The 27,314-nt window shown below is 38.7% G+C and overlaps 1 protein-coding gene across 3 annotated transcripts in view; it reads left to right on the top strand.

The window, feature by feature from the left end:
- tsnare1 (T-SNARE Domain Containing 1) overlaps positions 1-27,314 on the top strand; it is a 242,069-nt gene that overhangs the window by 195,116 nt on the left and 19,639 nt on the right. Inside the window, exon 12 of one of the 3 annotated variants that reach the window (XM_063487895.1) lies at positions 112-1,729. The exons of the other annotated variants lie outside the window; for them this stretch is intronic. The gene's annotated coding sequence lies outside the window, so the exon portion shown is untranslated. Of the gene's footprint in view, positions 1-111; positions 1,730-27,314 lie in introns of those variants that run through there. 3 annotated transcript variants of the gene reach the window in all.

Below are 27,314 nucleotides of genomic sequence, written 5' to 3'. Positions count from 1 at the left end.
CAAGGTGTTTTATATTGTAAGGTAGACCCTACAATAATACATACAGATCACATGATCCCCTATGAGCAAACACTTTGGTGACAGTGGGAAGGAAAAACTCCCTTTTAACAGGAAGATCTCCGGCAGGACCAGGCTCAGGGAGTCCATGTGCCGCGACTGTTTGAGGCGACAGAAGGAAGAAAGAATAAAAGACCTGCTGTGGAAGAGAGCCAGAGATTAATAACAATTAATGATGCAATGCAGAGAGGTCTATTAACACATAGTGAGTGAGAAAGGTGACTGAAGAAGACACACTCAATGCATCATGGGAATCCCCCAGCAGCCTACACCTATTGCAGCAAAACTAAGGGAGGATTCAGGGTCACCTGATCTAGCCCTAACGATATCGAACTCCATAATTAACCTTGGGAGAAGAGGACTCTCCATTTACATGCACAAATTGGAGTCTATTAGATAGATATGATACAAACCACTGCAGTGCAGTACCTGTAATACCTACAGCATGTTCCAATCGCTCTAATAGGATATTATGGTCGACAGTATCGAACGCTGCACTGAGGTCTAGCAGGACAAGCACAGAGATGAGTCCACTGTCAGAGGCCATAAGAAGATCATTTGTAACCTTCACTAAAGCTGTTTCTGTGCTGTGATGAGCTCTGAAACCTGACTGAAACTCTTCAAATAAGCCATTCCTCTGCAGATGATCTGTTAGCTGTTTGACAACTACTCTTTCAAAGATGTTTGATATGAAAGGAAGGTTGGAGATAGTAAGATGTTCTGGCTTTGCAGAGGGCTTTCTTATAAAGCAACAAACTATTTCTCCAGGCTAAATGATGATCTTCAAAATTTGTGACACGCCATTTCCTCTCCAGCTTACGAGTTATCTGCTTTAGGCTACGTGTTTGAGAATTATACCACGGAGTCAGGTACTTCTGATTTGAGGCCTTAGTTTTCACTGGAGCTACAGTATCCAGAGTCGTACGTAGTGAGGAGGTAAAATTATTAACAAGATAATCGACCTCTGTTGGAGTAGTGTTCAGGTAGCTGCCCTGCTCTGTGTTGGTACAGGGCATTAAAGATGCTAATTATATACTTAAACTTAGTTACAGCACTTTCAGAAAGACATCTACTGTGATGAAGTCTACTCCCCACTGCTGTGTAATCAATTATTGTAAATTTAAATGTTATCAGGAAATGATCAGACAGCAGAGGGTTTTCAGGAAACACTGTTAAATGTTCAGTTTCTATGCCATATGTTAAAACAAGATCTAGAGTGTGATTAAAGTGCTGGGTGGGTATATTTTCAATAATGGCTTCTATTGTAGTTAGGCGATGTATAGAACTGATATCTTTCTTTTTTTGAAGTGATAGAGTCCTTTCACTTGTGATATCTGCACTTATGGGTGGGTGGCGACCTTTTCCCAATGTGTGCTTAACATTAAAGCTGCATTATGAACAACAAGCACTAGTCATTGGTTTGACACATTAAGCTTAAAATAAGCTGTTTGCTGATTGAATGTCAAGGGATAATATGATTTATCTGTGAATACTGGTCAGGGTAAACTAAGTCATTCCAGTTTGTGTAAATTGATGTGAATAGAGCTCAAACTGTGTGATTGTGTGGTGTAATGTGGTGTACCATTTAGATTTAAATAAAATGGTTCATGGAAAAAAAAAACTCAATAATTTAAAACAAAATGTCATTTAATCATTTGAAATGATCATTAGTAGAACATTAACTTTGTAAAGTTCGTGGAAAAAAATTATAATAAAAATAAATAAAAGATAAAATCATTCTCATAAATTGTGTCAAATTCTGTTATGTTCTCCAGAAAGCCCAGTGGACGTGGGGATGTAACAGAAAAAATGTCTGGGCTGAAAATGGATACAAGGTGGCAAAACTGGGAATAAAATAATGGTTAATAATTAATCTAAAACAGAAAAGTAAAGATAACAAAACCTACATGTAGGACACAAAAACCATAAGCCAAAAGGTTAGGCAAAGCACACTCCTATCCTCAGGTGTAATTGGCCACAAGCACACACAGAGCTCACAGAGCAAAGGTACACTGAACCTCTCCTCTCCCTGACCTCAGAAACTCTTAGCCCTAATTACAGAGTGATATCAGCTGCAAAGACAGCAAGTCATACCCACAGGCACAAAATCACAGTAGGTACAGCCTAATTAAACAACTGTGAATGAATAAATAATGTCTTTAATATATAGGAGATAAACAGCATCTGTTTAAATACATGTTGAATAGCCACTATGTACACAGACGTTATGGTTGGGTTAGGGACAGAAAAACTATGTAAAGAATTCTGAATATGAACAATAACTATGACAATATTCATTTAATGCCAATGCCTTGGCTATACCCTCAAAAATAAATGTATCTACTTAATAACGGTCAAACAGGGAAACACCAAGTCAACTGCAGTTTAAATGTCGACTTAAACTAATTTCATTACCTATACGTTTTCCATTGATTGTCTTCCAAAAGAATAATACAAAATGTTATATTTAATGGAGTCTGGTGAAATTAAATGTACTTGATTTGACTGCATTCAGCATGGTTTCCTTAAATAAACCTTTCATTTATATATTTCAGGTGCATTTACTCAAATATTGCTTCTTAGGAGTGAAGAATCATTTGTTCCACTGATGTAAGTGGATTTAAGAGGAAGTGTAATCTGTTTTCTTTCCATTCTCCTTATGGCAAAATATGTTTGGGGTTTTTTCTTTCTTTTTTCATTTTCTATTTGTTGGCTTTTTTTGTGAGCATTTGCTTTTACACCTTTTGGTTTTTCAGAGAGATGTTGGAATAAAAAAATATTTCTTAGGAGTCATATTAGGAAAGAAATGTGGGGTTTCTTTTCACAGCCAGCACTTACTTACGGACGAAATAAAGGAATAACCTAAAATAAAAGCGCCACTGCTTCATTTTGCCAGTGAGCTGCATGCAGGGGTTACTCTCCAACATTAGTATATTACATTACATTACCCTCCAATGATAGCTGACAGTTTCAAACTTTACACCTCCCATTCGTCCTTCCTCCAAAGCATGGACCTCCTGATCGTGTTTTCCTATATTGATATGTTTATGAGGACATGACAGTTTCTGATGATTGAATGAGAGTTGGCTAGTCTTACTGTTTTGTGTGTTTTAAGAACTGAAAACACACACACACACACACACACACACACACACAGAGAAGAAACAACAAAAAAACCCAGACTTGCCAGGATTAGTCAATAAGGGATGAATCAGTTCATCTTGGATCTTTTAATCAATGTACAGAAAATGGGAAAATGGGAAAATGGGACAATGATTTTAATAAGCCAAAACATCCAGGCTGCTTTACCAAGATAAATGCTGAAAACAAGCCTTTCCTATATGATATGTGCTATCTAACCTGACTAATGAGTCACTGCTGTTAAAAGTGCATTATAGTTGTGATCCACGAACAAAAAGGAATTTACTTTCTCTCAATTATTTGCATGTGAAAATTACAAAGTAGGAACCTTAACACACCGCACCTTTGTGTAGGAGCTGGAAGCGCAGTTGTGGTGCGTCACAGTTTCTGTGCCTCCACCCAAAATGCAGAGTGACCGCTTGCCCATGGCATTCTCTAACCATGCCGATACCTGCAGAAACCCGATGTACACTAAGAGGCAGAACAGGCAAGTGAGTCAGTTTTCCCCCTGAAGTGTCCTTCTGCCTCATTGCCAGCAGAAACTGGTTTGAGATATAGGAGGAGATATATGGGGGTAAGTGTTTAAAATGGACTGGCTTCTTCACCAAGGAAATATATATAGATTTTGGAGTTCGCTGGTATCATGTTCCTGGTTAATAAAAGTAATTAAAGTAATACTTTCATGATTTTTGTTAGTTCAGATTCAAGTTTACTTTCTATTTTATAAAAATGTTCAGGTCATAAAACTACTTACACATGTCTGAGATTTATAAATAACTGTTAAGTCGAGTTTTATTGTCAACCCAACAAAATACACTCAAGTATACAGTGGGATGAAATATCGTCCTCCTGGATCAAAGGTGCAAACTTGTAAAAATAAAAATGAAAAAAATCAAATATACATGTATACAACTTTACAGAAATAAGATAAACTAAGAAAAACTACAACAATATTGTACTTGAATAGAAATAGAATAAGAATTGAAAAGAATGAGAATAAATCAATTTAGGACAATTTTATGCCCCCGACTTGGTGGGAACAGTTTGGGGATGGCTCCCTCTAGGAAGGTGGCTGAGGGCTAGTGATTGTCAGAATAAAACAACAAAGATCCATGAGTAACTCAGGAAGATCGCCACAACTGATCACTTGCTTACCTCAGTATGGCCTGGAAGTCCTGAGGTCAAAATGAAACCCCCAAGGGTGGTTGAAAATGACTAGCTAAGATCCTGTGCGACCAGATTCAGACAGACCCGAACATGAAGGATTAATCGCCTGCAGAGCAAGTGGGGAATACATATGTTACGTTTAATGGTGGCTCATCAAGTTATGCTCATCACTTGCTTATTTAAAATAATAAAAATGTAACAACTGTTCTCTAGAAACTATTTGACTCAAAAAAGAGATTCTTGTCAGGATTATCATATTAAATGCAAAGTCTGCCAGCAAACAAGAAGTCAGCTGGCTCATGTAATGAGTCAGCTCTCCAAATTAGGACTCTAAATAAACACTACATAGCAGATCCAACATGAATACATAGTTTTAAAGACTCCAGGATGGCATGCTTTTTCAGCCAAACACAGTGTTTTGCAGAAACTTGCTTGAGCACAGTTTGTCTCCCTGCAGATATCCTAAGAAGACTTACTTTTCATTTTTTGTGAACACTTTTACTACAGATTGCATTTTTGAAATCTTAAAAAAAGAAATTAGATCTGTTTGACCTCTTTCTGTCCACAATCATTGTTTTTGTACATGAGTCTCACATGGTTTATAATTAAATGAAAAGACAAAGGTAGAAAAGAAAGTTACGATTAAGAACACTATCATACGCCACAGAGACCAGCAGTTTAATGCCTCATCAGACAGACTTTGTTAAAGATTTCTCCCAATATGTGTTGATTCCTTTGGCTGGATGATAAAGAATCATCAACATTGTGCTTCAGGTAGGGAGACTGACCCCAGTGTAAGTTCAGCCAGCAGTTTGAGGAGATCAGCTAATTCCATTTGGTGGTGCAGCTGATACCATTCTCCACATCATATTAGCAAATCTCGTAAGAGGTACGCTGGTGTATGCTGCATCTGCCTGCTTACAGAGACTCTCTGCAAGGCACTTTGTAACACACTTCAACCACAGCTTCTCCATTTCATACTATTGATGCTATTTCTGATGTAATCAATGCCTTATCTGTTGTCTCTTCTGCTGTCACTGTACCTGCTCTGTTCTGTCACCTAGAACAGAACCATGCCACCACCAAATATAATTTAATACAGATGGAAAAACAATCTTTTGATGTTATTTGCCAAGTTTGGCTGGCAAAAAACAACATTTAGCTATTAGGCCAACCTTTAATATACCCTATATTTTGATATTCATCCAATATATATACAGGTTGGGTATATATAATAGGCAGGTGGTAAAACATAAAGTATATAGGTTCTGTTTGTCAGACACAGCCACTCCAAATCACCCTCTGATTCCTAATATTCAATTAGAATTAGAAATAAGACGAGATAAGAGAAGATTAACTTTGGAGTTGCTGAAGATGTTTTGTGTTTATCCTACCATTATTAAATAGTCTTAATAGAAAAACAGTAGAAAGTTTAACTTTGTTCATATCAGAAGGCTTTGTATTCCTGCATGTTTAATAATGCTGCCACATGGCATTAATGCAAAACCTAATATAATATGCATAAACCTAATACAGCCTCATGGCTGGAATAGCTTCTTGACAAACTTTGTTTTATTTTTTTATTTTGTTTCTTGATATTCAATATAAGATGTCTCTGTTTGCATAAAGTATCGATCGCCTATTTTCTTCCAGGGATGGGGTGGTGGTGGAAATCGAGTAGAGCAAAGTGTTCTATTCATAAAGCAGCAGGCTGCATCGATGCTGTGGTGTTGACTAGCCTGTGGTGATTCAGATTATTTTGGACAAAACAATCACACAATCACGTCTGGAGTTTTTAGGCCATCTGAACTGTGGCACTGACTTGTGAAACAGGTGAATGTTAATAAAGCTTTGAATGATGGATATTTAAGTGGCTAGACATACGCAGTTACAGCAAGCAGGCTCATTAAAAGAACTTTTCAGTATTCACAGAAGTCAAAGCCATTGTCCAGATGGCAGACTAACTCCAGACATGTGATTGTGTTGTCCAAAATAATCTGAATTTCAGTTTTATTACAGCAGAATAGACAAAAACTTGACCTAAAAATACAGATGGAATCATGCTGATATTTTGCAAACTGAATTTTACTCTTAAAAAATTTTGAAATAAAATCCTGAATCTTTCAATGTGCCATTTTGTGATGAAGTGCAATGTACAAACACTCTAGTACCATAAGATGAATTCTAACACCTGTGGCGATGTGCAGAGATCCTGTCGATACTGTGGCTATCACAGCCCTGTCATTCTGTCTCATAGTTTCAGTGTCTGTTCTTCAGTTATTTTGCTGACTTTTCTGAGAATAAACACACCTTTGCAACTCATTTAGATGCGCTAACAGGTGCTTTGTAGTGTACGGTAACCTTTGTTGCTTCTAACCTTCTCCGTGTTTGAAATAAGTTGATCTCACAGCACAGCTGCTGACATTAGTGTTTTGTTTATATTGCCAAGAGTATGCCGTACTGGCTTTATCTATAGCTCAGCAGCTTAGTAGTACTTGCTTTTTAATAAAGTTTTTACTTCAGTGAGTTAAGTGAGCTAAGAGCAGCTAACAAAGTAATTAAAAAATGAAACCTACAACCTTCAGGAGTTAATTATAACTAAAGGGGGAGCTCGTTAATTTGTTATAGAGCCACAAATTTAGCATAGGGAGCAGGTCAGGGTGGATGGAGGGGTGGACAGATCATTACAGTCTTCTGTTAGCTTTGTTTCTTCTAAACATGACTGTTCCATAACTTTAACCATGTTCATTACTGTAACCGTGAATGAGAAATGATCAAAAAGTTCTACAAAGAGGTTGATGAAAATCAAAACTTTGCCATAGAAAAGTTGTAAGAGGAAAAAAATCAACTACTGAGTGAATTCACAAAAGGATTTTGTGAGTCAGGTTTCAGAGTTTTCAGTTGTCACCCAAAGGTAGTGCCTCATCCTTGTTATTTCCCTCTCGGTGACTTTGTCCACTTCCTGAAAATGAAAATAATTCAACGGATCATCGTTTTCATGCACAGGAGGAGATCCATCACCCAATACAGAAGCAAAATGCAAACGATTATATTACCACACTGAAAACAGTCCTAGGTGCCTAAACCAAACCAAAGCCTTTGCAAAAATTTCAAAGGTTAATAAAATAAAAGGGTTATTGATTTTTCTCCTGGTGTTACACTGGATAGAACTTCAGCAAAACATTTTCCTTCAAATCAACTTTGAAGATTGCTTTTAATCTAATGTCAACACCAGGTCAACCCCACAGGCCTCAGCATGGCTATAGATGTCTATTCTTTTTGCTACCTTAATTTTCTAATCTGTTTTTCAAACCACTGTTTTTTCCTTGTGTTATAACCTGTTCAAATGTTGTTTTGATCCCCATATTTTATTTTCACTACAGTAAAAACAAAACAATCAAATTTAAAGGTTTACAATACTCGCATTTTTGGGATTGCTTTCTGACAATTAAATGCATTTCCAGCTGAAATCTCCTTCTGCTTTATTTATTCAGCTCTCAGATTAGTGGCTCTTCATGTTTATGAAAATGCACCGAAAATCTTTGTTTTAGCAGATGAGGCAGGATTACTTACTTTGTGTGTGTGTGTGTGTGTGTGTGTGTGTGTGTATGTGTCAGCGTGCGAGCAAGGGAGAAGAATAAGTATCCTTGTTCCCACTGGAGGGAAATAATAACATAACTCTGAATTCTCTGAACTCTGAGTTTAGCCCAAGTGACTGGGTTTATTGAAATAGCACGACAGTCACAATACCAGCAAAGTCAAGAAGTTCCTTTTCTAAAGTTTGAAATGGTCACCTGGCTCCAGCTCCATCAAACGCAGTGGTATCTGCAGAACAGTTCAATTTTACTACCAAACTATAACATCACAGTACAAGTGATTTTAGCACCAGAAAAATTAAGTGAATTATCAGTTAATTACCTTTAAAATAAAACATGATCCTTCACAGTGGTAAAATAATGGAGGTTTGGAAGACTGAAAAGACCAAGTCATGAGAGACAGATTTCATGGAAACATCAACGACATATTCTGATTGCCAAGTGTTAGAGTTGGGGTTGACATCATCACTAATGATAAATTCGAACTTGGGATGTAAAAGGGATAGTTAGTGACATACAGTACACATGGAGAGGGTTAGATGAGAGGATTGATACTAAGCTCAAACAGGTATTCATGATATGAAACCAGAGGTAGCAGGTCTGTAGCCTAGTTAAACAGGGACGCAGCGAGAATGTCTGTCTCCAAAGTCTGAAACTTACAAACGTACAAATTGTGGTTTTGGAGGGAGTTCTGTGTCGGGTAGATTATTTTTTTTTCTAAGAATTTGCTAAAGCTTTAGTTCCTTAGTAATCAGAGTCACAGATAATCAATGTAATGTCCAAATTCCCATATTCCGTGGTTATAACAAATTAGGCATATAAATGATCGGTAGTTGATTCCAAGTGTTGTTATAACTTACAAGATGAGGTCTATAGAGATACTGATACAAGTGAAGGTGGCCATCACTGGGGTGGTGGGAATCATGTTAGTTGGTAAAATCAAAATCAAAAAATAGCATTTGCTCTTGCAAATGGACAGCAACTGTCCTTGTCCTGTTGTGACAGTCAGTTAAATTATGAAATGAATGTATTTCAGTTGAAAGTTTGCTTTGTGGCAAAAGTTCATATAAAGTAAGTTTAAACAAAACTTCTTCTGAACCTTTAGTGGCATGCACCTTAAAGAAATTATTAGTAAAATTAAAATATTAGTAGTAAAACAGCTGACTTTAGAGCTTTTAACTGAGTGTCCTCTTGTCTTTAGAACTCTCTCTCACATTCACAACATTGATTCTCTCGGTATCTTTATAACCAGATTTAAAACAAATCGTGTGGTTTTAATTTTATGTTGCACTGACATGTAATTATACTGTCATCAAGTTTTGGCCCAGATGTTCTTTATTATACACACCAAAAATTGAAAATTAATTTCTATGGAGAGAAATCAGCAGATAAAATTTTGCAGTTACATCACACACTGCCACGAGACTGTGCTGTTCATGCAGACATGTGACAAGCCTCTTAGGACTACACCCACTTACTGGTCATCTAACCCATCTGCCTAACCCCTCTCCCACTCATGTCTCATTAAAAACTAAATGAATACTAGCAGGTGTTGCTTCCCATGTGTCAACCAACAAGACAGACTGCCATGAGGCTTTTCTGTTTGCTATTCATTTCTGTATCTTATTAATAATTATTCTTGATAATAAAGAAGCACTTATTGTCCTTAACAAAAAAATGAATTAAGACATAATATTTGTGTTATCAAATTATGCTGTGAGCCCCAACTTTCTTTATATACAGCAATCTGAGAAGCCAGGCTGTTCTGCAACTTAATTTAAGGTTTAAATCAACACAAGCTTTATTAATTTGTTTAGTTTTTGTTGGCCAAGGTTTGTTTGTTGGAGATGATTTTCTTTAATATTTGACTTAAACATGGATGGAACGAGTCTAAACACCAAGCTTAACAACATTATTGGTAAGTAAGTGTAAGCCCATTGGCTTTAATTCTTTGATGTTAATGACAATATCTTTGACCTTTTAAACTAAGTAGTTTCTTTCAAGCATTTAAAATGAATGATGTAACAGATTTAAAAATGCTGATTTTATAAAATAAACTCACCACAAATTAATTCTTTTGGAATATGCAGTACTCTGAAACTCCTGCATTTGAGTTCCTTTTTTTGCCAAACATTTCTTCAGATTCTCTCCTCCATTTATTGTGAAGGTGACTAATATCTTCATTATAACTATAATCCAGATAGAAACTCTGTTAAAATGAGTGACTGACCACTTCATTGCTCAGTGAGCTCTCTCGTGTCCTGTCTCACGCTCTTATGAGCCTGTGTGTCCATCTCAATGGTAGATTGCAGCAATTAGGCTCAAAATCCCAAAAAGAAGTTTGTAGTTTGAGCAGCAGTTTTGACCAAGAAGAACAAAAACAAGGTTAAAGAAAATTGCAATGAATCAATGAAAAGATAAAGTAGATCAGGGAAGGCAAAAGTGAACAGTTATGAAAAGGGCATCAGTATAAAAATGTTGTTAATAAAAACTAGTGAAAGCAGGAACTTTAACACAATATGCCATCAGTGACGACCCGTGGCCCACATCTTAATTCTATTTTTTTAGACACAAGCAAAAACAATTTTGGAAGAAACAATGTAAATAGCTTTTGATGGATACCAGCCAGAATTTTCTATTGGTGCCCTAACAGCCAAGACAGAAAAAGCCATATTATGAAGCCATTTGGTTAGGGTCATCACTGATGAGGACTGAGACCGAGGGGTTTTTACAGTGAGCCTTTATACACATCTGAAGGATAACGGATCAGACCTTGACTGGGATTCAAATGAAAAACATGAAACTCATTATCAGTTTAAGAGTAACAGGCAGATAAGAAAGAATTTAAAAACATTTTGGTAATCTTGTGAAATCTATTCCATCAAGTTATGCAAAAAAAAAAAAAATGTAATAGGCTTTTTAAACAATTTGTATCAAAATAACACATATGAGCCAAGTTCATTTATTTGTAAAGATTATTATCAAAATTCAAAGGAGCTGACTAAGATATAAGGTTTCAACATTCAACAAAGAATATTATAAAGCGCTGAGAGGCTAAACTAATTATGCGGCTGTATTGTGGTCACATGCAAAAGGGGTCATCATAGCAGGTAGCTCTGTGTGTTTGATTTGGCAGACTTCTACGTCAGATGCTTTTCTTGACACAACGACAAAGGGGATTTGTGCCTCCTCTTTTATTTAAACATGTAAAACGACTATACTATAGAGATCTCGATACCAAAGCTGAATATATTCACCTATCAATAATATACTAAATAGTATGTCATGTTGCACTATCACATTCATTGTTTTCATGTGTTTTCTACATCATATATATTGCATACCTAAGAAGTTGTGTAATGACCGCAGAGTTGTGTCTAGATGGTGTGTCTTTACCAAGATCAGCTCAAGCAGATTTGGTGCATTAGCTGACCTTGCTATGGTAAAGAACAATCTGCATTAGTGATGACTAGATTAGTTTTATTCAATAAAATGATTTTTTGGCTAATATTAGTTGCTATGGTGGATATAGTGCATGATAGATCAGTCAGGCCACCAGGAGAGAGAACCTTTGTTTTACTCTTACTTAATGCAAAGTAAAAGATTATTATATTGGACAGGTTCTGAGGAAATTCTTTTCTTCTGCAATTTCACTGTATGCTGACACATTTTAGAAACGGGCTATTTCCATTTGTATAGAGTTTTAAAAATTAGTCTGCTGTTGTAGCCTTTGTTTCATTTTCAAAGTGGCTCTAATGTTAAAGAAAATTATTTGTTTGCAACACAAATGTTTATAGCGTATTGTAGCTACCAGCTGGAGAAAGAAATAGTAAAGTGCCCTTTAAAAGAATTCTGTTGTTTTCTATAAAACACGGTATGCTTTATCAACAGATCATTTTTACCCCTTAGCAAGTCATGTAAAAATAAACCATCATCTCATAGTGAATTTTGGGGTGCGTGGGAGTAAAAGAAAAATTCTGACACACATGCAGATGTTGCAGTACCAGCAGGGGGAGATAATATATTTAAAGCCAAGTTCCTTTCAAGGAAGGTGTGAAGTACATTTCAGAGTCCAAAGTTAATATGTATTTACATGTAAATGTGTTAGTAATGTCTCTTAAACACTTTCCCAGGAATATATATATTTTTGTTGGTGGCTTATTATTATGTTGGCTTGAAATAAAATATCTGCTGGTACTGGAACTTACTGCAACTTGTGCTTGCAAATGAACCCAGTGGATTGGTGTGGCTATTACACGCTTTGCTGCAATACTGGGTTAGACTGAATAGAAATTAATGTACAGCCAGGGCAGTTTTATGGGCTCAAATTGTGGTCATAAATATTTTGTACTTGTAAATCAGGATTTGTGTGTGTAAAAAGAATTTGTGTGTGTGTAAAAAAGATTTGTGTGTTTAAAAAGAATTTGTGTGTGTGTAAAAAAGATTTGTGTGTTTAAAAAGAATTTGTGTGTGTGTAAAAAAGATTTGTGTGTGGACTTAGCCAAAAAATACATGTGAAATTCTGCACTCAAGTTTCAAGTTACAAGTATGAATTTTGACCCCGTTTTTCTTCCTTTCATCTGATTGGCCAATGTCATGTCAATCACAAATTTAACTATCCAATCAGAGAACAGATGGGTTTGGCTGTCGGAGGGGCGCTTTTTTGAGCTGCAGGTCCTTGAAGGGTAATACAGTTTGAAGCTGGAGGATCTCTATGTAAATATCCGATAGCAGCTAGGTCCCCTAACTTTCAGCAGCTGTTGAAAGGATAAAGTTGTGGTATATCAGTGGTTAGAAATACCATCATTACTTTAGGATTAGTTTAACACAAAGTCAGGGCTGACCCGGGACCACTGCTGTGAGTCACAGTGCGCAGCATAAAGGTCCTTTCACATCGGACGCAGCATGTGCTGCTAATGCTAACTGCTAACTAAAAGCCAAGGATCCAGAATTTGTTGCGCTGGCTGCTGAGCTCTGTGTTATTGCAGCAGCTCTGCCTGTACTAGATGCACCTGCTCCTTGTCGTTTCTATCTCTGACTTTATGGACTCTACAAGAGTTTCTGTTTTTTTGCTGGTTCTTCAAATATTCAATAAAAACATGTATGCTAATTCATAACGAAGAAAGCTTTGTAACTATACCCACTAGTGAAGACTGTCATTTCCACAATACTGCCCCCCCACCCCCCACCCTAGGTCCGCAGCGCTGTTGAAAAGGCTCTGGAGGTCCCTGTATTAAGCACGTAAACCTGTGACACAAAAATCACCAAACTCGGGCGACCACAGACTGTTTTCCTTCGTGGTGATGAAGGAAAACGCTGGGATGGCATGTAAAAGGGCATTTATTCCCTTCAAGGACCTGAAGCTCCATAAGCACCCCTCCAATAGCCAAACACACCTGTTCTCTGATTGGATAGTTAAATTTGTGATTGACATGACATTGGCCAATCAGATGAAAGGAAGAAAAACAGGGTCAAAATTCGTACTTGTAACTTGAAACTTGAGTGCAGAGTTTCACACGTATTTTTTGGCTAAGTCCACACACAAATCTTTTTTTACGCACACACAAATTCTTTTTACACATACAAATCTTTTTTACACACAAATAAATTCTTTTTACACATACAAATCTTTTTTACACACAAATAAATTCTTTTTACACTTACAAATCCTGATTTACAAGTACAAAACTGATTTACAAGTACAACATATTTATGACCACAATTTGAGCCCATACAGGTTGCCTAGCGACATTATTGATTTCAGTGCTATAAAAATAATTCCCAAAAGCCATATAGATGAAAATTCAAATGGTAAGTTTCATCCAAATTAATTTACCGTATTTTTCGGACCATAAGGTGCACCGGATTATAAGGCTCATTAAGCGAAACAAAACAGCCAGTTAAGTCAAACTTTACCCAACTCATTCTTCTTGCTTCCTCCACTTCCGTGCCATTGATTCATTAATGTCGAATTGTTTACAGCATCCTGCCATGTGATTGCATTTGTCCCTAACCATCGGGAACCCTCACATTAACTTTTATCAAGTGGAAAAAAAGTTAGCGTTCATCCTCCAGCTTCATTGTGTTTATGTTATGCTAACATAGCTGTGTCGCTAGCGATCACGTAGCACATCATTATAGTAGTAATGATGTGCTAGTCCAACTAGCAACTAATTTTTTCAGAAATCTCTCAGTCAGAACATGCTATATCATGTTTAGGTGGAAACTAGCGAGCTAACTTCCTGCTAACTTCTAACTCCGTTGAATTTAATAAATCTGTTTTCATGGATGCCTGGATGTTAAACTTCATAGTTACACCTGGTAAAGCAGCAACGCTGATCATTTTATTAAAGATGAAAGAATTTAGACAGTTTGTAACTCTCGGTGATGTTGCAGTGATTGTTTGACTTTGGGACCTGAAGCGGACAGAGTTTTGGACCCAGATTACTCTGCGAGGTTCCTGACTACGGTAGCCATAATGCTCCGACAATCCATCAAGCGGTGCGGCTTCGTAGCTTACCAAAGTCGGACTGAAAAATTTTTTGACAGATTTTTGAGTGCCGTGTACCACATAAAATTCAATTCGAGGACAGTAAACACAACAAGAATTCAAACTTAAGGCGCACCAGATTATAAGGTGCACTCTCGATTTTTGAGAAAATTAAAGGATTTTAAGTGCCCCTTACAGTCCAAAACATACAGTATGCAGGAGGATTTAGGGAACAGATATACGCTACTATTATGGCAAGATGATGATGACTAATTATGGCAGTGTTGATCAGGCTGCACATACTGATACTGAGCAGATGACAGAACAGTGCTGATTGCCGTGCAGAGCACCATGGCTGAACTGAGCAGAGGATCCAGAGCCTTCCAGGGGAGCGTCCATTCTTGGAAGTAATGAAGGAGGTGTCCAAATTCATAGGCTGCATCCTCCTGAGGCCGCATTTGTAGGCTGATTACGTCACAGCAACGCTACGAAGGCTGTCCAAATTCGTAGACTCCTACAAATGTGGCCGACAAATGCGTCCTCCTTTTCCTCAGATTTGAAGGATGGGTCGGCTGTATCCTTCATGACCCACCATATCCCAGAATTTGGACACAGCTGAAATTCCATGACATAGCTGTTAGCTTGTGCTCCATGTTTTGTGAAAACATGGGGACACCAACAATCTAAGCTTGTTGTCTGTTTAAAAGAACATGAGTGAAAGAGTGACTATCAGTACAAGATGGGGGAAAAAGAAGCGTAACAAGTACCATACATCAGTTTAATGAAGGTTACGATGACAGAAGTAACTGGGGAGCTGCTTCTGCTCTCAAATCAATAGCCAGGCTGTTTATGGCACTCTAAATAATGCAAAGACTGCACCCTGATCCTTATTCCTCTATTGCTCTCAGAGACATTGGAGCAGTGTGATTCTCTCTATATGAAGATCAGTGCCATTTGCTATGACTGCATGATATTGTTGTTTCAAGTCAGATCTCTATAAGCAACAGCACTAGAGAAAACTGGAGGGGATATAGTTTATGATAAGCACATTTAAACTAAGCTACATTCATTAACACAGTAATGGTTACTTGCAAACTAGAAATTTTGTGTTGTTTTGCCCATCCTGAGTCACCACAGTCCTAACCTCAGCTATTACAGATATGACGGGGGCAAAGGGGAATTGTAAAAGCCTATTATTACATAGTGTATGTTCGGGCTAAACCAACTGGCCAGTGATTCAGAGGTCTGAAAATTGCTGTCATTAATCAAAATAAAATTAACCACTGAGGCATTTTAGCAGAAGCTTCAAAACAAAACTATAACTTTTGCTGCTGCTACTACAAGTAGTAATTACATGAAGCGTTTGCAATTACTGTAATTCTGTTTATCAGCGGACACTGTGTAACTATTCAAATAGGAATTAAACATTTTTCCAAGAGGAATAGTTGGAAATGAAGTGACAGGACTTTTTTGTTCTCTGACTAATTTACAGCATTTGTGAAGAAGGAAAGGAAATCCTTGGTAATATATAATATTACTCAACAGCTAATTAGTGAGGTACCTATTATGTCCAACTAACATTACCTTCCGTATCATTATCACATAGTTTGGTAAAGCAATGTACTAACTGATAGTATGCAAGTCAGCTCTCTCTGTAGTATACTAAGACAAACTATTTAGCCAACAATCAACCGTTTAATGAAAGGCTGACACAGAAATAAAGCATCTAAAATGCATTTGGGAACATGTCATCACTGTTTGTGGTAATATTAAAGCCAGTAAAGCCAAAACAAGTAATGGTAAATACCCTGGTTCTTACATGGTGCTTTTCTACTCTACTTAAGCACTCAAAGCAATTTATATATCATGCTGTTCTATAAAGGCAGCCTCTGTGTGTTGTGCTAATCAAACCATGTTAGAACTTTAGCAGAACTTTTTTTTCTCTTTTTGCTATTTTCCTGCTGAATTTTAAACATGAACATAAGCCACATTTTGAGCACCTTTTCCCCACTGATAAATATTAAAGAATTAATGTAGTGGATGCATGTTATATTTAGCCTCCAAAGCTGCTTTAGTCACTATGAAACACAGCAGACACGCTCACACTCAAAGAGGCTTATTTAAATTATGTGAAAAGCTAAGTTGACAACACAGAGCTGGAACTGAAGAGTGCTGTGATGATATGACAAAAAATAAATATTGAAAAAGATATATATTCAGGAACCAGGTTTCCGGCAATTATTTCACACAAGGGTGCAAAAACAATTATTTTATTTAGCTTCCTCTTAAGCTCAAACAAGCTTATTGCTTGTGGACGTGATTTTGATGAATGCCTCACTAAGTGCTGCTGGACACGTGTTTGTATATATTAAACAAACATGAGGTATGTTCTGTGGAACGTCTGAATCTCAGTCCCTCTGAAACAGATTTGAGCCAGTGAAGGGGAACTTGTGAGTCGCTGCCACAGTTAGTGGAGTTCTGTGGGCCTAGTATCGTTAATCCATGTCTATGAACAAGTGTGACAATAAGCTCTCTGTCTGAACAGCAATCCTCTTAGGCGAAGCTTTGTGGGTAAACTCGCCTCATGCAAATTCTAAACCCCATTAGCTTTGAGGGACTAGTCAGCTGCATTGAGATTAATGGCCAAGTGACTACTTGATTTAATAGGGTTATTTCACATCTTCCGGGGGAAAAATAAACAACAAAGTTAATGCAAGACATTTGTCACTGACGTCCTCAATCTCTCTACTCTAAGTGGGAGAACTTTCTTGTGTGTGCAGATGTGTTACTTACTCCGGTGAAATAGTTGGGAGGCTTTTCAGATGTTACTACTTTAGGAATAATTATTTGGAGTAAGCTTCAATTGTTTGGACACTAAGGTGGAAAGTTTTTGTGCACAGCAAAGAGATATCAGAAAGTGAATGCAACAAGGAGGAAAAGTAGCATGGAATTTTTCATTACAGGGTAAAAAATGAAAATCCTTATTTATCTCTTTTCCATGCCGTCAGCTTACTCCAAACTTTGCTGGAGGGGATTACTGCCTGGGTGGGTAAGGCTCTGTCACCGCAGAGTGGGAGACAACACACTGTGACAACGGTGATCTGAGGGCCCTGCCGACTCCTCCAACTCACAGCTGTGAAGGAATGATTAGCCAAAAGTTGAGCAGGAGCCTTTAAATACTTTTTCATGACCTTTAATCCCCCAATCAAATCAAAATGCCACCCTTCCCTCAGCTGCAAAACACAACCAAATGTTCCACTGCTGAGCTCCAAGCATGGACCAATAACAGCTTTCCACGGAATCTGAGATTACCTAAAGCTGGCCGATTACCTTAACAGGTGAAATGAGTGTCGTCTTCCAGTTAGGAGATTAATGCTGGATCATGCGAGAGCAACCATGGGAATGGGACTGCTCAGAGTGACACACTGGAGATATTCAGGTGTTTGAAAGAGTTTGAAGAGGATTTTTACTTATAATATACTGACTTGGCAGGAAAAAAAACACTGAGTTGCAAATCACAGCAGCAGTCAACAGTATGCAGCACATGAGAAAACTACAACAGACTTACAGGCCAATATACAAATAAAGTGTGATAGTCCCCAAAAGTTGATTCTGTTCATCTGGACGTTTTCAGTGGGAGAAACGTTTCGTCACTCATCCAAGTGACTTCTTCAGTCTCAGCTGACTGCAGGTTTCCCCAATCTTATAAACAGTACATTTGCATAATGACTGAAACCAGCCCACTGAAGGAACAATGGGCTGGGAGGTCCATGGTCAGTCCATAATACTTTCTTCAAGTCACTGACCATCTTGAAATCAAGGAGGGGGCCTAAGGGTACATCTTTTGTCATCTTATAATGCTGTGATTGCAGCCATTCCCCAACTCTCTGTGAATGGTACTCGTGGCCATTGATCAGTTGGCTTTGATCAGTGGTCGTTGATCAATGGTCATGATTTGCATAATAATGATCAAGGAACTGACCTCACAGCTTGAAGCTGTTGTCCTGTGAGACACCGAACAGTACAACAGCTAACGCAAGCTGTTAACTTTCAGAAACTTGTCCTCTGATTCAGGCTACGTCCACACTAGCCCGGATAGATTTGAAAACTGTGTTTTCGTCTGAAAATGCTCTGCGTCCACACTATCGTTTTCAGTTGTTTTCACAGAGTTGCGCGTCCACATTGAAATGGCCGAAAACGCTTACGTTCCAGTACTGCGCATGCGTGAAACGCAAGACAATTCGACCTGCCTCATTTCTGTCTGCCGCTTATTTACTTTCCGGCTCTTTGAAACGTTGCGGCAAAACGTTGAGGAAAAGCACCGAGTTTTTTAAATGGACTAACAATAATAATAATAATGATAATGGATTGCATTTATATAGCGCTTTTCGAGACCCTCAAAGCGCAATACTGATGTGCAATACCACTGATTTCCTTTCCGATCCGATACCAAGTAAAATTCAGGGCGGTATCAACGATACTGATCCGATACCGATACTCTGTACAATATAGATATAGTTTCTTTCCACTGTGTTCCTGTTAATGAAAAACTACAAATTTACCCCAAAGTACTAAAATATCGATATTTTAATATGAGAATCGATTCTAGAACATAAATTACTGGTATCGGAAGAATCGATATTTCAATATCGATCCGCACACCACTAACTAACAATGAGGTGGAATTGTTGCTGCGAGTAACACAAAAGTACAAACTTGCAAAAGCGAGTGAGTATTAAAGAATTTGAAGAAAAGCTATCTGGAGCATGTACAAACTGATATAATAATATGATCTTTAATAGGGCTGTCAAAATTTAGAGCAAGCAAACAAAACAACTGCTGTATAATGCCCTGTCTTAGTTTAATTGGTCACATGACTGCATCATTATGACTAACATGTGTCATTGTTTTAGAAAGTCTCTCCGTTTTCGCTGTCCACACCGCAACGTGAAAGCACCGTTTTCAAATGTATTTTTTCGAGAGCGTTTTGAAAACGTTGCATTGTCCATGAGCGAAAACGCCGTCTCAGTGTGGACGGGAGGCCAAAACGGAGAGAAAACGATGCGTTTTCAAACAAAAACGCATTAGTGTGGACGTAGCCTCAGTTGTGGCTTTGTGTCTTCCAGACTTCTTCCTGTCAGAGTTTGCCCCAGTTTCTGAGGGCCTCTTGATGGTGAAGCAAACTGTACTCATTGACACCTTGACTTTCTTTGCAGTTTTTTGTAGGAAAGATCTACATTTTTAAGTGTTATGATGGTCTGTCTCTCTTCCATTGTTAATTGCCTTTTTCTCGCCATTTTTGTAGTAACACACTACTTTCTGCAGTACAATACTGTTCAGTTCAGTTCAATTCAATTCAATTTTATTTATATAGCGCCAAATCACAACAAAAGTCGCCTCAAGGCGCTTTATATTGTACAGTAGATCGCACAATAATAAATACAGAGAAAAACCCAACAATCATATGACCCCCTATGAGCAAGCACTTTGGCGACAGTGGGAAGGAAAAACTCCCTTTTAACAGGAAGAAACCTCCGACAGAACCAGGCTCAGGGAGGGGCGGGGCCATCTGCTGCGACCGGTTGGGGTGAGAGAAGGAAAACAGGATAAAGACATGCTGTGGAAGAGAGACAGAGATTAATAACAGATATGATTCAATGCAGAGAGGTTTAACACATAGTGAGTGAGAAAGGTGACTGGAAAGGAAAAACTCAATGCATCATGGGAATCCCCAGCAGCCTTCGTCTATTGCAGCATAACTAAGGGAGGATTCAGGGTCACCTGGTCCAGCCCTAACTATATGCTTTAGCAAAAAGGAAAGTTTTAAGCCTAATCTTGAAAGTAGAGATTAGCTGTGTCCCAAAACGTCGGCTGCATCCTTCGGAGGACCTGGGCTTCGCGGTATACGTGAGCCGGGTCCTCCACAGACCAAGAAGGCCGGAAGAGCGAGGTTGTGAAATGGGACGGTCTAGCCTTCAGATTTGCGTCACCGCTGTGGTGGAGTTTAATAAACTCGGCCGTCTGCTCCTTGCTATCTAAAATATAACAGGCATAAATTCTCAACCGGCTCACACTTCTGTTTAATCAGTTTTCTGTTTAACGTTTATTCAGCTGTGTGAAAATCCCGGAGGAACCCACCCAATGGATTAATAAAGTTTTATTTAATCTAATAATCTAATAACTTTGATCTCAGCCAAACCGATTTACTTCGGAACAAATAAAACACCGAAAAAGGCAAACAATTACATTTTTATCTTATCCGATTGACTTATATATCATGTTTAACCTGAGTAGCGAAAGAGCGGGGGGTCTGAAAACGATGAAGCCCGGAGTCCGCTGCTCGCGCCGGCTGGAGTGACCATTGAACCCCCCGGCTTGCTATCGAGCGGGTGGGTAACAGACGTCTCCGAAAACGTCGGCACAGTTTTGCAAATATATGATGTCTTGATAAACCAAGCAGATATTTGTAATTTACACAGCAACTTTCTCGCCTGAAAATATGTTAAAAGTTTATTTTGCGACCCAGAAAGATTAATAAGACTAATTTTAAAACTTAGTAGCGGCCGCCATTGTTGGCAGCTGAAATTTGGCTGGGCCGCGCTATGAATTCTGGGATATGGTGGGCCGCCAAGGACACACCGGACCCATCCTTCAAATTCGGGTAAATGAAGGAGGCATTTGTTGGCCGCATTTGAAGGAGTCGACGAATTGGGACAGCCTTCGTCGCCTGGCTGTGACGTAATCGGCCTTCAAATGCGGCCTCCGGAGGATGCAGCCGACGTTTTGGGACACAGCTATAGTGTCTGTCTCCCGAATCCAAACTGGAAGCTGGTTCCACAGAAGAGGGGCCTGAAAACTGAAGGCTCTCCCTCCCATTGTACTTTGAAATACTCTAGGAACAGCAAGTAGGCCTGCAGAGCGAGAGCGAAGTGCTCTAATAGGGTGATATGGTACTACAAGGTCATTAAGATAAGATGGGGCCTGATTATTTAAGACCTTGTATGTGAGGAGCAGGATTTTGAATTCAATTCTGGATTTAACAGGAAGCCAATGAAGGGAAGCCAATACAGGAGAAATCTGCTCTCTCTTTCTAGTCCCTGTCAGTACTCTTGCTGCAGCATTTTGGATTAGCTGAAGACTTTTCAGTGAGTTTTTAGGACATCCTGATAATAGTGAATTACAGTAGTCCAGCCTGGAAGTAATAAATGCATGAACTAGTTTTTCAGCATCACTCTGAGACAGGATATTTCTAATTTTAGAGATGTTGCGCAAATGGAAGAAAGCAGTCTTACATATTTGTTTAATATGTGCGTTGAAGGAGATGTCCTTGTCAAAAATGACTCCAAGGTTCCTCACAGTGTTACTGGAGGCCAAGGTAATGCCATCCAGAGTAAGAATCTGGTTAGATACCATATTTCTAAGATTTTCAGGGCCGAGTACAATAACCTCAGTTTGATCTGAATTAAGAAGCAGAAAGTTAGCGGCCATCCAGGTCTTTATGTCTTTAAGACATTCCTGCAGTTTAACTAATTGGTGTGTGTTACCTGGCTTCATGGATAGATAGAGCTGCGTGTCATCTGCATAGCAGTTAAAATTTATGCTATGTCTTCTAATGATGCTGCCTAGGGGAAGCATGTATAATGTAAACAGAATTGGTCCTAGCACTGAACCCTGTGGAACACCATAACTGACCATAGTGGGTGAAGAGGACTCTCCATTTACATGCACAAATTGGAGTCTATTAGATAGATATGATACAAACCACTGCAGTACAGTACCTGTAATACCTACAGCATGTTCCAATCGCTCTAATAGGATATTATGATCAACAGTATCAAACGCTGCACTAAGGTCTAGCAGGACAAGCACAGAGATGAGTCCACTGTCAGAGGCCATAAGAAGATCATTTGTAACCTTCACTAAAGCTGTTTCTGTGCTGTGATGAGCTCTGAAACCTGACTGAAACTCTTCAAATAAGCCATTCCTCTGCAGATGATCTGTTAGCTGTTTGACAACTACTCTTTCAAGGATTTTTGATATGAAAGGAAGGTTGGAGATTGGCCTATAATTAGCTAAGACAGCTGGGTCTAGAGATGGCTTTTTGAGTAAAGGTTTAACTACAGCCAGCTTGAAGGCCTGTGGTACATAGCCGATTATTAGAGATAGGTTGATCATATTTAAGATTGAAGAATTAATTAATGGCAGGACTTCTTTGAGCAGTTTTGTAGGAATGGGGTCTAAAAGACACGTTGATGGTTTGGAGGAAGTAATTATTGAAGTTAACTCAGAAAGATCAATTGGGGACAAAGAGTCTAACTTAACATTGATGGTACTAAAAGTAGCTGTAGATAATATTACATCTGTGGGATGATTATTGGTAATTTTTTCTCTAATGATAAAAATGTTATTTGTGAAGAAGTTCATGAAGTCATTACTAGTTAACGTTAAAGGGATGGTTGGCTCAACAGAGCTCTGACTTTTTGTCAGCCTGGCTACAGTGCTGAAGAGAAACCTGGGGTTGTTCTTATTTTCTTCAATCAGTGACGAATAGTAAGATGTTCTGGCTTTGTGGAGGGCTTTCTTATAAATCAGCAAACTATTTCTCCAGGCTAAATGATGATCCTCTAAATTTGTGACATGCCATTTCCTCTCCAGTTATCTGCTTTAGGCTACGTGTTTGAGAATTATACCACGGAGTCAGGTACTTCTGATTTGAGGCCTTAGTTTTCAGAGGAGCTACAGTATCCAGAGTCGTACAGAGTGAGGAGGTAAAATTATTAACAAGATGATCGACCTCTGTTGGAGTAGCGTTCAGGTAGCTGCTCTGCTCTGTGTTGGTAAAGGGCATTGAAGATGATAACAGTGGGTGGATTATATTCTTAAACTTAGTTACAGCGGTTTCAGAAAGACATCTACTTTGATAAAGTCTACTCTCCACTGCTGTGTAATCAATTATTGTAAATGTTATCAGGAAATGATCAGACAGGAGAGGGTTTTCAGGAAACACTGTTAAATGTTCAGTTTCTATACCATATGTTAAAACAAGATCTAGAGTGTGATTAAAGTGGTGGGTGGGTTCTTTTACATTTTGAGAGAAGTCAATTGAGTCTAATAACAGATTAAATGCCATGTTGAGGCTGTCATTTTTAGCATCTACATGGATGTTAAAATCACCCACAATAATTATTTTATCTGAGATGAGAACTAAATCAGATAAAACGTCTGAGAAATCAGACAGAAACTCTGTGTAAGGCCCAGGTGGACGATAGATGATAACAAGTAAGACTGGTTTCTGAGTTTTACAGCTGGGGTGGACAAGGCTAAGCATCAGGCTTTCAAATGAATTAAAAGTCTGTCTTGGTCTTTGGTTGATTAATAGGCTGGTGTGAAAAATTGCTGCCACACCGCCCCCTCGGCCTGTGCTTCGAGGTTTCTGGTAGTTAGAATGACTCGGGGGTGTTGATTCATTTAAACTAACATAATCATCCTGCTGCAACCAGGTTTCTGTAAGGCAGAGTAAATCGATTTGTTGATCAATTATTAAGTCATGTACTAACAGAGACTTGGAGGAGAGAGACCTAATATTTAATAATCCACATTTCACTGTTTTACTCTTTGGTTCAGATGTGGATACTGTATTGTTCTTTCTTTTTGATTTTTTATGTTTAAATTGTTTATTGCTGGTTTTTGGTTTGTTTTTTGTCTTTTTGGGAGCTGACACCGTCTCAATGGAGATGGGTTTTTGGGGGGGTAGCAGGAGGAGAGAAGCTGCAGAGAGGCGTGTAAGACTGCAACTCTGCTTCCTGGTCCCAACTCTGGATAGTCATATTTTGGGGGTTTTAATAAATTGGTCCATATTTCTAGAAATGAGAGCTGCTCCATCCAAAGTGGGATGGATGCCGTCTCTCCTAACAAGACCAGGTTTCCTCCAGAAGGTTTGCCAATTATCTATGAAGCCCACATCGTTTCTGGGACACCACTCAGACAGCCAGCAATTTAAGGAGAACATGCGGCTAAACATGTCACTCCTGGTCTGATTGGGGAGGGGACCAGAGAAAACTACAGAGTCCGACATTGTTTTGGCAAAGTTGCACACCGATTCAATATTGATTTTAGTGACCTCCGATTGGCGTAACCGGGTGTCATTACTGCCGACGTGAATTATGATCTTACTGTATTTACGTTTACCCTTAGCCAGCAGTTTAAATTTCCTTCAATGTCGCCTGCTCTGGCCCCTGGAAGACAATTGACTATGGTTGCCGGTGTCTCTAGCTTCACATGTCTGAGAACAGAATCGCCAATTACCAGAGTTTGACCCCCGGCGGGTGTGTCGCCGAGTGGGGAAAAACGGTTAGACACATGAACAGGTTGGTGGTGTACCTGGGGCTTCTGTTTAGGACTATGCTTCCTCCTCACCGTCACCCAACCGCCCTCATTCCCCAGCTGCTTGGGGTCTGCCGGGGGAGAGCTAGCGGGGCCTACGCTATCGTCGGCTGCACCAGCTACAGGGGCCTGGCTAGCTACGGGTGAATGAAGGGTGCGAAGCAGAGTCTCCAATTCAGTAATCCTGGCCTCCAGAGCTGCAAATATGCTACATTTGTTACAGGTATCATTACTGCTAAAGGAGGCCGAGGAGTAGCTAAACATCTGACACAATGAGCAGGAAAGTGCAGGAGGGACAGGTGAAGTAGCCATGGTGCTAACGAGTCGGCTACGAGCTAAGCTAAGCTAGTGAAACAGTACAGAGACAGTGAGTGAATACTTTGGCTATAAATTAGGTAGTGAGTACACAGAAAGGGTGCTTCAGATGAAGCATGTGAAGATTATACTATGAAGAGGAATGTATCTAAAAGTTTTTAATTAAATTGCTAAGCAGAAAAGCTACTCAGAAACACCACTGTGTTTGAGCAGGAACAGGAAGTGATACTCTACCACAAAGCGAGCGAACACCACGTGACAGCGCCACCAAGAGTCAGGAGAATGCCTGATTGACCCTGATTGTTCAACTGATGCTCACGAGGGTATAGTACCTGTGTGTTTCAACACTGATTTTATGCAGACAGAGGGGGTTGTAATTAATCTAGAAAATCTAGAAAAGAATAGCTTTCAAGGCTTGATCAACCTTCATTGCTGCAGAACAGCTTTAAATTGTTAACCCATTTTGTACTTATCAATTCTGATAAGTACTTTTTTTTTTTAGTTTTGGGTAACCTTACCTTTTTTTTTAACCTCTGGCAGTTCACCACTTACCTTTGTTCCATTTCAGGCTATTCATTGGACTTGAATGACTTGAACTGCAATAAAAAACTGGAAAAATTGGGGTGTTCTAAAAATTTTGACCATTAGTGTATTCTTGTGATGTCATTTTTTTGTAAGTGTTTTTGTTGAATTCTTGTAAATCATACACTGAACAAAAATATAAATGCAACACTTTTGTTTTTGCTCCCATTTTTCATGAGCTGAACTTAAAGATCTGAAATATTTTCTACATACACAAAGGACCCATTACGATCAAATATTGTTCACAAATCTGTCTAAATCTGTTAGTGAGAACTTCTTTTTTGCCGAGATAATCCATCCCACCTCACAGGTGTGGCATGTGCTGAATAGACAGCATGAATATTGCATAGGTGTGCCTTAGACTATCCACAATAAAAGGTCACTCTGAATCAGGAATGGATCAGGATGTTTATCATTATTAGGACCCATTGTGGCTCAGAGTGGGGTCAATATTGGTCAGGTCACCAGGATAAGGGAGCTTTTTAACTGTGGGACATCACAGACATTAGTGCTGGTTCATAAATGCAATTCAACAACTTGAAGTAAGAACCTTCCTATCTGAGCTCTTCTGTTATATGCATGTATTTAACACTGAGTAGGAACGTTTGTAGGATTTTTTTTCACTGATGCTTTTAGTGCTTTTTTAGCTAATAGTGGTTTTCACTCTGAAATGGTGCCATAATCAATTGGAGCAGAACTCTAGATCATGCCCCCCCTCCCCCTTGCAGTGTTAACTCTGTCAGGATCACAAGTACTGAATGATTTTATTATTGTCACTGGGGGAGAGATTTAAAAAAAAAAGAATTTATCCGAGGCAGGCACGTAGGACTCACAGTAATTGCAGTGCTTTTGCAATATGTTCTAAATTAGGCTGCAATTATTTGTAAACCTTCGCCAATCTGCCTGGGATTGTAGTCAGACTGTGGGCTGCATGTGGAATCACCTGTGATCGAAATCTAAAGTGGTCACCCAGAGTTAGATGGTGTTGGGTAGGCAACCATCCAGTGCAATCCCTGTTAATCCATCAATTTTTCCTAACTGCAAGGAATCAATGCTCTATTTTAATAATAAAATTTGTCCTCAAATAATACATGACAGATTTCAATTGCAAATCCTGCAAAATAATAAATAACTAAAGCTTAAAGCCATAAATTCTACGTACAATTAATCTGTTTCTACTTTGGGCTCTCGCTCACCAAAATGAACTGCAGCTGAAAGATGGTTTTTGTTTTGGTCTGACCTTGCACTAGAAATGTTTTTATACTTACTACACTACTCTGTTTTCAAAGTATAATTTCTTTCATATCAATTTCAATTGTTTATGTTAAACAGAATAACTAAGAATTAATCATGCTATAAGCCTGGCTCCTTTTTTCCTTTAACTGACACTCCTTTTATTCAAACATCAAAGCAGTTCACAGATGGATAACAAAACGAGTGACAAAGACAAAAGAATACAAAATGAGTCGAGGCGTTTTAAACAGGGAAGCAGGAAAGAAACAGTAAACATCACAGTAAAATAGCTGTGATGGGCCATGTGGGTAGTGGGTGGTGAAAATTATGACAGTCAGTGATTACATTTT

The sequence above is a fragment of the Pelmatolapia mariae genome, linkage group LG10_11 (assembly GCF_036321145.2).
Source record: "Pelmatolapia mariae isolate MD_Pm_ZW linkage group LG10_11, Pm_UMD_F_2, whole genome shotgun sequence".
Lineage (NCBI taxonomy): Eukaryota > Metazoa > Chordata > Actinopteri > Cichliformes > Cichlidae > Pelmatolapia > Pelmatolapia mariae.
Note: the sequence above shows the minus strand (reverse complement) of the source record. Positions and strands in the feature narration are given on the sequence as shown.